At 39.3% G+C, this 16,124-nt stretch overlaps 1 protein-coding gene across 2 annotated transcripts in view; it reads right to left on the reverse strand.

Annotated features, from left to right (window-relative positions):
* Positions 1–16,124, reverse strand: part of LOC128685029 (uncharacterized) — a 191,121-nt gene that overhangs the window by 90,201 nt on the left and 84,796 nt on the right. The window lies entirely within an intron of this gene.

Raw genomic sequence — 16,124 nt, forward strand, 5'->3', positions numbered from 1 at the left:
TATCCCCCTCACAGGATGACACTAGATAGCAAACCAAACAAACCTTGATGGTTATTTGTGTATGCTATGACGCCACTTCGCACTGATTATCAGTCCAGACTTGCCATATTGCGCATTGTTTTCAGATTACCGGCAGTAATACTGTTATGATACTGCCCATATATGGCAATCTGTTCTAACGCTTAACGTATTTCTTACTTTATCTTTATTAAACCAATTTTTCTGCGTGTGTTATTTGGTAAGGTTAATATAATCAACTGTAACCAATTACAGTTGAACCTCGGTATTCGGAATAAACTGGTTCCTTGAGTGTTCTAAATATTGAATTTTCTCAATATTTTTTCCATAAGAAATAATGTAAACTGAATTAATTCGTTCCAGACCCTGAAAGTTATTCCTCACAGATCATTTTTAAGTCAGAATATTGGTTAATTAAACTTGTAAAATAACATGTACAAGCAAGAAATCATACATGAACTCTGCAAGAATTTTAACTCCTGTTGTCACATTAGCACTTTTTACTGCGCCTTTATTTTTCATAACAGAAAATACGGTAATGTTGACATGCCATATTCTTTAGGTCAACAAGACCTATTCCATTTTCGTATTTTGAAGTAATTTCCTCTTTAAGATCCTTTTAGGGTTTTTTCTTCGCTATTTTTACCCGGGGCCATGATCAATAATAAAATAAAAATAACACAAAATTATACAAAAAAAAAAAATTAAATCTTGGTTCAGAGGACATCTACAAGACCTTCTTCACGGCTGCTACAACTAACCCATCTCTTTGGGAAGGACCTACTTCCACTGGGGAATCCCGCCTACCAGTGACTATGCCCTCGTCTGCTGCACGTCCTTATCCACTGAAGCCTACATAACCGTCACTCTTCTTGCCTTTGCTCCAGATTCTCCTCCACCACGATGCTGTGAACACTAACTCCAAGGCTGAGGGACTGATTACCTCATCTTTTGTATATAGTTCTACTGTCTTCCAATTATGTCCTAGAATCTGTACTGATAAAGCCACTGGATGGCGAAACGTCTACAATAAAGATATCCAGATGTTGCACATGTGTCTTAACTTTCATATTGTCGGTATCTTATACCTTTCTTGCACAACAATTAAATCACAAGAACTCAAAAAGTGTGCGTCGTTCCGAATAGTGATATTTGGGAATATCGGTACTTTTTTCCAAATACTGGATTTTACGAATAAAGGTGCATCCGAATACAGAGGTTCTACTGTATAATATACATTAACAATAGTTAATGTAATAATTCACAAACACGAAACTTTTTCATATGCAAAAAGTAAATACGGAACCTAAGACTGAGGATGCTTGATAAAAACTCGAAGTTTTAATTTTAGTGTCACCGTGGCTTTGTCAACGGTGGCACGGTCTTAAGGATAGCTTAAGACTTGGCTGCCTGCGCAATATATATCACCTATAAACACCAACATAAAGCGATCACAATGGTGCTCAACTAACTAGGAGAATTTTTGTTTTACTGACAAGTTAGCGTGTTAGATTTAAAGCCTATCGGCTGCACGAATAAGATTCATTAAGGTAACATTAAGACACTTGTAAACTAACATCAAGACTAATTTTATCCTTATTGAAGAAAATTAAACTAAACGTGTACACTGCAATGTAAATTTTTAGTGTATATAACCCATGACTAGATATCATCAGTGAACTACTGGTGTAGCAAGAGGCTCTGCTCGGTGCTTCACTGATGAAGAGCTGTACAGCGCCTCGGGCATTAGTAATCAAATTTGATCCATGACAGAGGGAAGGTAGGATAACTCCATTCCTTGAATCAAGCTCCATTCAACAGTATTAAGTGACGTGTCTGACCTCACTAGGTCAATGAGTCAGTGAGCTTAAGGTCACTAGGTCAGTGAGCTTAAGCCGGTGGGAGAATTGGACCTGCCTCGCATAGGCCAGTAGGCCTGTTGCTGTGTTCCGTTCTTATAACAAGGGGATTTCTATATAGTAGTATGTCACTGATGTCAGGTAGGCCTGTATACCTTGTACATGATGCTTGTAGAAATTAATATTATTGCTGTTATTATTATTATTATTATTATTATTATTATTATTACTACCACTACTACTACCAGTGCTGCAGCTGCTGCTTTTACTACGGATGCCGCCGCTGCTGCTAATGCGGTTGTTGTTCCAGCTTCTGCAACTGCCTCTGCACTCTGCTTTACTTGTCAGTTCCAGCTGGAACTGACGTGTCCTTGCTAGATGTTACTCTTCTGGGTATGTACTCTTTCATTTGAGCACTATTAAGCGCACCAAACTTGGTGGTTCGGTCTCCTTGAAGTGGTTCGGTCCCCCAAGACAACCTTAGGCCATCCACGCGTCGGCTCACCCACCCACCAACTATCGACTCAGCAACACGTTACTGATCCATCCATTTTTTAAATGAAATCTTAAAAGCTCTCCAGATCATCAACACTCATGCCGGCTCCGGGAAACGCTCAGATTTAAATGTCACCCGTTTTTTCCTCGACCACCTCGTTGACAGACGTATTAAGACCATATCTTTTCATTCGTATATTTGTGGTTTATGTTCCTTGATGTCGGGGCTCTTGATCTAGAAATTGAACTTGTCCCAACTTTCTTTGATCGAATCGGATTGTGTCCTACTTCCCAGACATGACCTCGAAGTGTTTAGCATTTCTCCGATATGTATGCAAGGGATGGGGTTCATCTCTCTGGGGATGGAGTGGTTGCATTAGCCAATTCAATTGAGAGGGTAACTGATGACTTGTCTAGGAATTTAAACTGATAGATTATAGAGGTATGGGTGTTTGTGGGAAACAATCAGGCTGCAGCATTAGGGTTAAAAACAGCAGTTATTACCGGGATACCTCAGGGATATGTTTAAAAGACAATATTCAAAATAAAGTTGCTAGTAATGGCAAATCAATTGATCAACAAAGAAAGAAAGATAGTAGAGGGCAACGAGTGACTAGCTCCCTTAAGGTTTACTATACAAATAGTAGGAGTCTAAGAAATAAGATAGATGAGCTAAGATTACTTGCAAGTGCAGATAATATAGATATTATTGGTATAACAGAGACCTGGTTCAACCTGAAAGATAGAGAAATGCCTTCTGAATGCAACATACAGGGTTATAAACTATTCCACACTGATAAGGTCAACAGGAAGGGTGGTGGAGTGGCGATGTATGTCAGAGAAAATTTAAATTGCTGTCTTAGACATGATATAAGATTAGAAACATCGAACACAGAATCTGTTTGGCTACAGTTTCTCGAGGGACGTGACAAATTAATTTTGGGTGTGATTTATAGGCCCCAAACCTTGATAGGGAGTGCAGTAAGCTGTTATGGGACGAAATTCATAAGGCATCTAGATATGAAAATGTTGTGATAATGGGAGATTTTAACTTTAGACAAATTGATTGGAACAATATGACAGGAAATCTTGAGTCTAGTGACTTTCTTGATACGGTTCAGGATTGCTTTTTAGAACAGGTTGTGACAGAACCAACTAGAGGAAACAATCTGCTTGACTTGGTTCTTGCCAACAAAGATTCACTAATTAATAATCTTGAGGTTAATGATGAGCTTGGGGAAAGTGATCACAAATCACTTAGTTTCAATATATCATGGAATTACCCAGATAACTGCAATCAAATCTCTGTCCCAGATTTTCGCTTGGCCGACTTCATGGGACTGAAAAATTACCTGGGTGGGCTAAATTGGGATGTCCTGACTATGGGTCAGGTAGGTGATCTTGGTTGCCAATATGACGTTTTACAGAGCATAGTTCTAGCTGCCCAGACAACTTTTGTTCCGAGTAGGGAAATTAGATCTAACAAAAATGATCCCAAATGGATGAACAATAGATTAAAACATCTCACTGGTCAAAAGAGAGGCATATATAGGCGTTTCAAAAGAAGGGATGGGCAGCTAAAAAATCAATATATTCAATTAAAGAGAGAAATAAAGAAAGGTACAAGAAAATAAAAAAAGGGATTATGAGGCTAAGGTCGCAAGGGATTCGAAGACTAACCCAAAAGGGTTCTTTCAGGTATACAGAAGTAAGATTAGGGACAAGATTGGCCCACTTAAGAGTAACTCTGGTCAGATCACTGACAGTGATAAGGATATGTGTGAAATTCTCAATACCTACTTCCTCTCAGTTTTCACCCAGGAAAATACTAGCAATATTCCTGAAATAATAGATTATGTAGAACAGGATAATAAACTGTGTATGACTGCGGTAACTAGTGACATGGTCCTCAGACAAATAGAGAAACTAAAAGCTAACAAATCCCCAGGCCCTGATGAACTGTTTGCAAGGGTGTTAAAGGAATGTAAAGAGGAACTTAGCATACCTTTGGCTAATCTTTTTAACATATCACTACAAACTGGCATAGTGCCTGATAAGTGGAAAATGGCAAATGTAATACCTATTTACAAGGCAGGTGACAGGTCCTTTGCTTCGAACTATAGACCAATAAGCCTTATCTCCATAGTGGGAAAATTTATGGAATCAATAATTGGTGAAGCAATTCGTAGCCATCTTGATAGGCACAGATTGATTAATGAATCTCAACACGGCTTTACAAAGGGGCGTTCCTGTCTTACGAATTTACTAACTTTTTTCACTAAGGTGTTTGAGGAGGTAGATCATGGTAATGAATATGATATTGTGTATATGGACTTCAGTAAGGCTTTCGATAGAGTTCCACATCAGAGGCTACTGAGGAAACTTAAGGTACACGGAATAGGAGATTTTTTTCCTGGGTAGAGGCATGGCTGACAAATAGACAACAGAGAGTTTGCATAAATGGGGAGGAATCAAAATGGGGGCACGTCACAAGCGGTGTTCCTCAGGGGTCAGTTTTGGGCCCGTTGTTGTTCACAATTTACATAAACGACATAGATGAAGAAATAAATAGCGACATAAGCAAATTTCCAATTCATTCTAATGAGGGCACTTGAGCACTCCAGGATGATTTGAATAGACTGATGCAATGGTCGGAGAAGTGGCAGATGCAGTTTAATATTGACAAATGCAAAGTTCTAAATGTTGGACAGTTAAATAACCATGCCACATATAAACTAAATAATGTGGATCTTAATACTACTGATTGCGAAAAGGATTTAGGAGTTCTGGTTAGCAGTAATCTAAAACCAAAACAACAGTGCATTAGTGTTCGCAGTAAAGCTAACAGAATTCTTGGCTTCATATCTAGATGTATAAATAATAGAAGTCCTCAGGTTGTTCTTCAGCTCTATATATCCTTGGTTAGGCCTCATTTAGACTATGCTGCTCAGTTTTGGTCACCGTATTACAGAATGGATATAAATGCTCTGGAAAACGTACAGAGGAGGATGACAAAGATGATCCCATGTATCAGAAATCTTCCCTATGAGGATAGACTGAGGCCCTGAATCTGCACTCTCTCGAAAGGCGTAGAATTAGGGGGGATATGATCGAGGTGTATAAATGGAAAACAGGAATAAATAAAGGGGATGTAAATAGCGTGCTGAAAATTTCCAGCCAAGACAGGACTCGCAGCAATGGTTTCAAGATGGAAAAATTCAGATTCAGGAAGGATATAGGAAAGCACTGGTTTGGTAATAGAGTTGTGGATGAGTGGAACAAACTCCCGAGTACAGTTATTGAGGCTAAAACGTTGTGTAGTTTTAAAAATAGGTTAGATAAATACATGAGTGGGTGTGGGTGGGTGTGAGTTGGACCTGACTAGCTTGTGCTGCTGGGTCTGGTGCCGTGCTCCTTCGTTGATTGGAGGTGACCAGACTGGGTGGGTCATTGGGCTAACCCGGGGTGGGTGGGTCATTGGGTTAATCTGGAGAGGGGACATGAAACTGCTCCGCATGGGTCAGTAGGCCTGTTGCAGTGTTCCTTCTTTCTTATGTTCTTATATATATTTAGGTACGTCTTGCTACTTCCACTTACACTTAGGTCACACTACACATGCATGTACAAGAATATATATATATATATATATATATATATATATATATATATATATATATATATATATATATATATATATATATGTCGTGCCGAATAGGCAGAATTTGCGATCTTGGCTTAAATAGCAACGTTCATCTTGCCATATAGGACAAGTGAAAATTTGTGTATGCAATAATCTCGCCAAAATCATTCTGAACCTAACGAAAAAAATATATTTCACTGTGTTTGTTTAGTATTAAATTACTGTAAACAAATCTAAAATATATTTAGTTGGGTTAGGCTAAAATAAATTGCGCTTGTTATAATAAGGTTAGGTAAGTTTTCTAAGTTCCTTTTGGTGCAAAATTATAAATTTTTATATCAACGTTAACGAAAAAAATATATCTTTAAACGTATAAGAGAAAATTTTAGAAAGGCCTTAATTTTAAATGAGTTCTTGCTAATTGACCAGTTTTACATATATATATATATATATATATATATATATATATATATATATATATATATATATATATATATATATATATATATGGGTTTGCTTCTTTCTTACTAGTTCTTGTTCTTGTTTATTCCCTCTCATCTTCATGGGGAAGTGGAACAGAATTCTTCTTCCGTAAGCCATGCGTGTTGTAAGAGGCAAATAAAATGCCAGGGACAAGGGGCTGGTAACCGCTTTTCCTGTGCAAATTACTAAATTTAAAAAGAGAAACTTTCGTTTTTCTTTTTTGGGTCACCCTGCCTCGGTGGGATACGGCCGGTTTATTGAAAGAAGAAAGATTATATTATTGTAACCACGAACGAGTGGTATTTAATTAATAAAAACTGAGAATAGCCGAGGATTCGAACCTATATATATATATATATATATATATATATATATATATATATATATATATATATATATATATATATATATATATATATATATATATATATATATATATTGTCGTGCCGAATATGTAAAACTGGTCACTTAGCAAGAACTCATTTAAAATTAAGTCCTTTCTAAAAATTTCTCTTATACGTTTAAAGATATATTTTTTTTTATTAATGTTAATGTAAAAAATTTTAATTTTGCACCAAAAGAATCTTAGAAAACTTACCTAACCTTATTATAAGAAGAGCAATTTATTTTAGCCTAACCCAACTAAATATATTTTAGATTTGTTTACAGTAATTTAATACTAAACAAACACAGTGAAATATATTTTTTTCGTTAGGTTCAGAATGATTTTGGCGAAATTATTGCATACACAAATTTTCACTTGTCCTATATGGCAAGATGAGCGTTGCTATTTAAGCCAAGCTCGCAAGTTCTGCCTATTCGGCACGACATATATATATATATATATATATATATATATATATATATATATATATATATATATATATATATATATATATATATATATATATATAAATATATATATATACATGTCACCTAGCAAGAACTCATTTAAAATTAAGTCCTTTCTAAAATTTTCTCTTATACGTTTAAAGAGTAAAAGGTAGATGGGATACAAGGAAACTAGAAGCAGCAAGTAAGAGAGAAGTGTAGGTTTATAAACTAAAGGAGGAGGCAGTTAGAGTAAGATATAAACAACTGTTGGAGGACAGATGTGCTAGTGAGAATACAGGCAATGGGGTAAGTTTAAGAATATAGTGGTAAAGTGTTCAGCAGAAGTTAGTGGTTACAGGAAAGTGGGTGTGGGAGGGAAGAAGAGCTATTGGTGGAATGATGTAAAGAGAGTAGTAAGAGAGAAAAAGTTAGCATATGAGAGGTTTTTACAAAGTAGAAGTGATGCAAGGAGGGAGGAGTATATGGAGAGAAAAAGAGAGGTTAAAACAGTGGTGAAGCAATGAAAAAAGAGAGCAAATGAGAGAGTGGGTGAGATGTTATCAACAAATTTTGTTGAAAATAAGAAAAAGTTTTGGAGTGAGGTTAATAAGTTGAGAAAGCCTAGGGGAAGAATGGATTTGTTAGTAAAAAATAGGAGAGGAGACTTATTAAATGGAGAGTTAGAGGTATCGGGAAGAGGGAAGGAATATTTTGAGGAATTGTTAAATGTTGATGAAGACGGAAGTTGTGATTTCGTGTATAGGGCAAGGAGGAATAACATCTTGTAGGAGTGAGGAAGAACCAGTTGTGAGTGTGGGGGAAGTGTGTGGGGCAGTGAGTAGAATGAAAGGAGGTAAAGCAGCTAGGATTGATGAGATAAAGATAGAAATGTTAAAAGCAGGTGGGGATATAGTTCTGGAGTGGTTAGTGTTTTTATTTAATAAATGTATGGAAGAAGGTAAGGTACCTAGGGATTGGCAGAGAGCATGCATAGTTCCTTTGTATTAAGGCAAAGGGGTCAAAAGAGAGTGTAAAAATTACAGGGGAATAAATCTGTTGAGTATACCTGGTAAAATGTATGGTAGAGTTATTATTGAAAGAATTATGAGTAAGAAGGAGAGCAGGATAGCAGATGAACAAGGAGGCTTTAGGAAAGGTAGAGGTGTGTAGATCAAGTGTTTGCAGTGAAACATATAGGCAAGATGATGAGGATAACAAAAAAAAATAGGTAAGGGAAGACTGAATATCAGATTGGAGGGAGAGAGAGTATGGAGGAGGTGAATGTGTTTAGATATTTGGGAGTGGACGTGTCAGCAGATGGGTCTATGAAGGATGAGGTGAATCATAGAATTGACGAGGGGAAAAAGGTGAGTGGTGCACCGAGGAGTCTGTGAAGACAAAGAACTTAATCCATGAAAGCAAAGAGGGGAATGTATGAGAGTATAGTTATACCAATGCTCTTGTATGGGTGTGAGGCATGGGTTGAGAATGTTGCAACAAGAAGGCTGGAGGCAGTGAATATGTCATGTCTGAGGGCAATGTGTGGTGTGAATATAATGCAGAGAATTCGTAGTTTGGAGATTAGGAAGAGGTGTGGGATTACCAAAATTATTATCCAGAGGGTTGAGGAGGGTTACTGAGATGGTTTTGACATGTAGAGAGGATGGAACGAAATAGAATGAATTCGAGAGTGTATAAATCTGTAGTGGAGGGAAGGCGGGGTTAGGAGTCGGCCTAGGAAAAGTTGGAAGGAGGGGGTAAAGGAGGTTTTGTGTGCGAGGGGCTTGGACTTCCAGCAAGCGTGCATGAGCGTGTTAGACTGGAGCGAATGGAGACAAATGGTTTTTAAGACTTGAAGTGCTGTTGGAGTGTAAGCAAGGTAGCATTTATGAAGGGATTCAGGGAAACCGGCAGGCAGGACTTGATTCCTGGAGATGGAAGCACAGTGCCAGCACTCTGAAGGAGAGGTGTTAATGTTGCAGTTTTATAACTGCGGTGTATGCATCCCTCTGGCAAGACAGTGAGTGAATGATGAAAGCTTTTCTTTTTCGGGTCACCCTGCCTTGGTGGGAAACGGCCGACGTGTTAATATAAAAAATAAAGTTTAAAGATATATTTTTTTTTCATTTATGTTAATGTAAAAATTATCAATTTTGTACCAAAAGAATCTTAGAAACTTACCTAACCCTATTATAACAAGCTCAATTTAATTTAGCATAATCCAACTAAATATGTTTTAGATAAGCTTACAATAATTTAATAATAATCAAACACAATGAAATGTATATTTTTTTCGTTACGTTCAAAATTATTTTTGCGAAATTATTGCACACATGCACTCACAAATGTTCTCTTGCCTTATTCGGCAAGAGCGTTGCTATTTAAGACAAAATATCTAGTTTTATATATATATATATATATATATATATATATATATATATATATATATATATATATATATATATATATATATTAAAATCGTGTTTGTGTAACTTATTCTAATTCAAACTAATGTAACATTAATTAACTTAAAATGCATAATATGGGATTTTAAAAAACTGAAAGTGCTAAGAAATAGATGTTGAGTACCACTTCAAGAAACTGGCGTAGTATAATGCGGGTGTAGGTTCTAGGTTCCAGATTGTTGGTGCTTGCAGCTTCCAGTCCTTAAGCAGCCACGAACTGACTGATGAAAGATGATTTGCAGGATCTTGCAGACAGGAATCTGTTGGTGATTTCCAGTATATTTAAAGCTTGTTAAAAAGCCTGAACCCCTTTCAGAGTTCTTTGTTAACGTGCTCAACTCAAGCCTGTCTTTCCTAGGGGCTGTACTACACTTCACACCCTCATTGTGAGTTTATTTAACAGGCGCATATATTTAGTGGCAAGCGACAAACGTATAAGGCTCATACAGCGCTTAGGATAGTGGGAGGTAATTAGATGTAATACAAGGAAATAGAGGGTAATTCCAGTTCTTTGGATGAAGAGCCATTACCGGTGTCGAGGCACCTAGGTACCTCTCTTGAAGGAACAAGAATGGAGAAGTACTAAAATACTCATTCGTTTATCTCTCCTGTATCTGTTTAACAACAGTGTCACAAAAGTTCATGAAAAGCTTTGTCATGAAATCTTTAATAATATGTTGGGAGTAATGAGAGGAGAGTCTCGCCAGATGACCTTGACTCTGAAAATGTCATTCACTGAGGAAGAGATGACGTGGCAATATGGAGGCCCCCACTCGCGTCATCACTCACTGAAGGCTATAATACTTACGTCATTCTGTACTCACTGATCCCTTCAAGGACGGTGGGGGATGGGGGTCAAGGGAGGAGCACGGCATCCGACCTGTAGCACAAGCTAGTTAGGTCCAACTCGCACCCACCTACACCCACTCATGTATTTATCCAACCTATTTTTAAAACTACACAACGTCTTAGCTTCTATGACAGTACTCGGGAGTTAGTTCCACTCATCCACAACTCTATTACCAAACCAGTGCTTTCCTATATCCTTCCTAAATCTGAATTTGATTCCTGTCTATGTTAGATATTTTTAGCACGCTATTTACATCCCCTTTATTAATTCGTTTTCTATTTATACACCTCAATCATATCATCCCTAATTCTACGCCTTTCTAGAGAGTGCAGATTCAGGGTCCTCGGTCTATCCTCATAGGGAAGATTTCTGATATACCTGGAGGTTACCTGGAGGTTATTCCGGGGATCAACGCCCCCGCGGCCCGGTCCATGACCAGGCCTCCTGATGGATCAGGGCCTGATCAACTAGGCTGTTACTGCTGGCCGCACGCAGTCCAACGTACGAGCCACAGCCCGGCTGATCCGGCACTGACTTTAGGTATCTGTCCAGCTCTCTCTTGAAGGCAGCCAAGGGCTTATTGGCAATTCCCCTAATGCTTGATGGGAGGCTGTTGAACAGTTTTGGGCCCCGGACACTTATGGTGTTTTCCCTTAGTGTACCAATGGCGCCCCTACTTTTTATTGGGGGCATTTTGCATCGCCTGCCCAGTCTTTTACTTTCGTAGGGAGTGATTTCTGTGTGCAGATTTGGGACCATTCCTTCCAAGATTTTCCAAGTGTAGATTATGATATATCTCACCCTCCTGCGTTCCAACGAGTACAAGTCAAGTGCTTCCAAGCGTTCCCAGTAGTTAAGGTGCTTGACAGAACTTATACGTGCAATGAAGGATCCCTGTACACTCTAGATCTGCGATTTCACCTGCTTTGAATGGAGATGTTAATGTACAGCAGTATTCCAGCCTAGAGAGAACAAGTGATTTGAAAAGGATCATCATTGGCTTGGCATCTCTCGTTTTGAAAGTTCTCATTATCCATCCTATCATTTTCTTTGCACGTGCGATCGTGGCACTGTTGTGATTTTTGAAAGTGAGATCCTCAGACATTACTACTCCCAGGTCCCTTACATTATTTTTCCGCTCTATTCAATGGCCGGAGTCAGTAGTATACTCTGTTCTAGTTATTATCTCCTCCAGTTTTCCATAACGGAGTAGTTGGAATTTGTCCTCATTGACCATCATATTGTTTACCGTTTCCCACTGGAAAACTTTGTTTATATCTTCTTGGAGGTTAACCGCGTCCTCAGCAGATGACAGCCTCATGCAGATCCTAGTGTCATCCGCAAAGGATGATACGGTGCTGTGGTGTATATATCTGTCTATGTCTGATATGAGGATAAGGAATAAGATGGGGGCGAGTACTGTGCCTTGTGGAACAGAGCTCTTCACTATGGCAGCCTCCGATTTAACTCTGTTGACCACTACTCTTTGTGTTCGATTTGTTAGGAAGTTGAAGATCCATCTCCCCACTTTCCCAGTTATTCCTTTAGCACGTATTTTATGGGCTATTACACCATGATCGCATTTGTCAAATGCTTTTGCAAAGTCTGTGTATATTACATCTGCATTCTGATTTTCTTCCAGTGCATCCAAGGCCATGTCATAGTGATCCAGTATTTGTGAGAGGCAGGAGCGACCTGCCCTGAACTCATGTTGCCCTGGATTGTGCAGATTTTGGGAATCCAGGTGATTTGCAATCCTGCTTCTTAGCACTCTTTCAAAGATTTTTATGATGTGGGACGTCAGAGCTATTGGTCTATAGTTCTTAGCTAATGCTTTGCTGCCACCGTTATGGAGTGGGGCTATATCCGTTGTTTTAAGTGACTGTGGAATTTCACCCATGTCCAAGCTCCTCCTCCATAGTGTACTTAGGGCACGCGAGAGGGGTTTCTTGCAGTTCTTAATGAAAACAGAGTTCCACGAGTCTGGGCCCGGGGCTGAGTGTATAGGCATGTTGTCAATGGCTTTTTCTAAATCTATCGGAGTTAGGGTAATGTCGGAAATCTGGCATACATTTATGGAGTTTTGAGGCTCATTCATGAAGAAATCATCTGGGTCGTCGATCCTCAGACCGATTAGTGGTTCACTAAACACAGAGTCGTACTGGGATTTTAATATTTCACTCATTTCCTTGTCATCTGTGTAAGTCCCATCCTGTCTGAGTAAGGGCCCGATACTAGATGTGGTATTTGCCTTGTTTTTGGCATATGAAAAGAAAAATTTTGAATTTCTTTCAATTTCACTAATAGCTTTAAGCTCCTCCTGCCTCTCCTGGTTCCTGTAAGAGTCATTTAACTTAAGTTCGATAGTTTCCACTTCCCTGGTCAGCGCCTCCTTTCGTGTATCAGATATTCTAGCACTCCTGAGGAGCTCAGTGACTCTTCGTCGTCTTCTGAAGAGGGAAGGTCTTTCTTTTTCCAGTTTACTCCTGCTCTTCTTTCTTAGGGGAATATGCCTAGAACATGCTTCGGCTGCCAGGAAGTTGATCCTTTCAAGGCACTGGTTTGGATCCATGTCATTTAAGATATCTTCCCAACATGTTTCGTTTAGGACATGGCTTACCTGGTCCCAGTTGATGTTCTTGTTGTTGAAGTTGTATATTGTGAAGACACCTTCACAGGTACATGCATTCTGCTGATCAGGACCCCTATGCATGTACGTCTGGACTTCGATTAGGTTGTGATCGAAATTAGTTGTTTTTGATATTATTATGTCTCTTATCAGGTCCTCATTATTTGTGAAGATAAGGTCAAGTGTGTTTTCTAGTCTTGTTGGCTCCACTATCTGCTGGCTTAAGGTGTGTTTTTCGCAGAGACTTAGTAGCTCGTGTGTGTGACCTTTCATCTGTGCTACCTCCGGGGATTGTTTCAGCTATAACATTATTTGCTACATTCTTCCATTTTGTATGCCTTAGGTTGAAATCACCAAGCAGTAAGATGTTTGGGGATGGAGCCTGAAGGTTTTCCAAACAGTAATCAATTTTCAGTAGCTGTTCCTTGAACTGTTGTGAGGTTGCATCTGGTGGCTTGTATACAACCACAATGACTAGGTTTTGGTTCTCGATCATTATTGATAGAACGTCAACTACCTCATTTGTGGTGTTCAGCAACTCCGTGCAGATAAGGGACTCTTTGACATACAGGCCAACCCCCCCTTGTTGCCTGTTTTTTCTGTCGCATCTAAAAAGGTTGTAACCACTTATCCATATTTCACTGTCAAAGTGATCTTTTGTGTGAGTCTCTGTGAAGGCTGTAAATATTGCATTAGATTCCTCTAGAAGTCCACTGATAAAAGGTATTTTGTTGTTGGTGGATGGCTTAAGGCCCTGTATATTAGCAAATATGAACGAGATTGTATTCTGTGTTTGTTGGGGGGATTTTGTTATTGGCATCAGTAGTTGTAATTCTGGAGGGCCATGGGTGGCCACTGGCTGTGCCTCCAGTCCAACAAGGCTCCAAGGTGGTGGACTATTTTTGTTATTTCCTTCCATTTTCTTTTTCCGTTTCCTGCCACTAAAAAATCACCTGGAGTTGGGTTGTCGTAGCTACTATTGTTTGTCTTGTGGGGTCTGTGCCTCCTGGTCCCTTTTAGATGGTATGCAGGGCAGTCGATGTTGTAACACTACTTCTGGAGGACCGAGGAGTGGCACATTTTTGGGTGAAAGAAAGTACAGGAAGAAGAACGACACACTCCTTTAGACAGGAGGTCGCTACATTTTTTGGGATGCTCAAAGTTGCATGTCCCATTTTTTTCCCCTGTTATTCCATGCTTACAGATGCCCCAAGCATAATATTTGCACAAATTCACCTTTGGTTGAGAATTGTTGGGAGGTGTGTTGTCAATTTCTGCAGGTTCTGGGACTGCACTATAATCCTCAGTATCCAAGCCAGGGCCACCCCGTCCTGGATTCCATCTACTTTCCCCAGTAGAGGAAGGAGGAGACTCCTCTCCAACATCTGTACTGTGGGCCACGGTCTTGTGCAATGATGGTTGTATATTTACGGTTTTAGATGGTTGTATATTTACTGTTTTTGTGGTGGTTTTGGTAGTGTCCCTAGGAGAGTCTGGGCTGGCAGTAAGGCTGGGGGCTGGGTCTGGGTCAGCACTGGGGCTGGGGGCTGAGCCTGGGCCAGCGGCTGGGCCTGGGCCAGCACCAGCACTGTGGGTATTAGTGCTATGACTGAGGGAGCCTGGGCCAGCACCAGCACTGTGGGTCTTAGTGCTATGACTGGGGGATGGGTCTGGCTTAGCACCATGTGGGTGACTAGATAGTTTAGAGTCATCTGTTGTGGTATGGACATTCTGCATTTTTTGATACACTATCTCTTGCTCCCATGTTTTATATATTTTTGGTAGACTATCCAAGAGGTCATCCTTGTTTTCTTGATTATTTTTATCATTTATTACTCTCCTTAGTACCTTTCTGATACCTGCCCAAAGTTCTACATCTTTATTGCACAACCAGAAGCACCTTGCTAGTTCGAGGTCATTTTTTGAGGCTGTATTTAGTCTAGTACAAGAGATATGGTGTTTGGAAGAGCATAGATTGCATGTGATTCTGGATTTCCTTCCAAGGATTTTTTTACATGTCCCACAGATATGCTGTGCTGACATCCTGTCTGTATTCTACTACACTCTGTATGCCACAGAAGAAAACTGATTTCCACTTTACCTTTCTCTTGCTGGTGCCAGTAATATGCAAGATGTATTTATACGAACCAAGTTTGCAGTATGTGGGTGGTGGTGTAGGGTGGGTGGTTGGTGTATGGGATCAACTTTGTCATTCTCCTTTGTACGTTTTCCAGTGCATTTATATCTATTCTGTAATACGGTGGCCAAAATCTAAATGAGGCCTAACCAAAAATATATAGAGTTGAAGAACAACCTAGGGACTTCTATTATTTATACTTCTTGCTATGAAGCCAATGATTCTGTTAGCTTTATTGCGAACACTTATGCACTGTCTTGGTTTCAGATTACTGCTAACCAGAACTTCCAAATCCTTTTCGCAATTCGTAATATTAAGATCTACATTATTTAGTTTATGTGGCATGGTTATTTTCCTGTCCAACATTTAGAACTTTGCATTTGTCTATATTAAACTGCATCTGCCACTTCTCCGACCATTGCATCAGTCTATTCAAATCATCCTGGAGTGCTCTAATGTCCTCATTAGAATGAATTGGACGGCCTATTCTGGTGTCATCTGCAAACTTGCTGAGGTCGGTCGCTATTTATTCCCTAATCTATGTCGTTTATGTAGATTGTGAACAACAAGGGGCCCAACACTGACCCCTGTGGAACACCGCTTGTGACGTGCCCTCATTCTGATTTCTCCCCATTTATGCAAACTCTCTGCTGCCTATTTGTCAACCATACCTCTACCCAGGAAAAAATTTCTCCTATGCCGTGTGCCTTAAGT

Source organism: Cherax quadricarinatus, chromosome 5 (genome assembly GCF_038502225.1).
Source record: "Cherax quadricarinatus isolate ZL_2023a chromosome 5, ASM3850222v1, whole genome shotgun sequence".
Lineage (NCBI taxonomy): Eukaryota > Metazoa > Arthropoda > Malacostraca > Decapoda > Parastacidae > Cherax > Cherax quadricarinatus.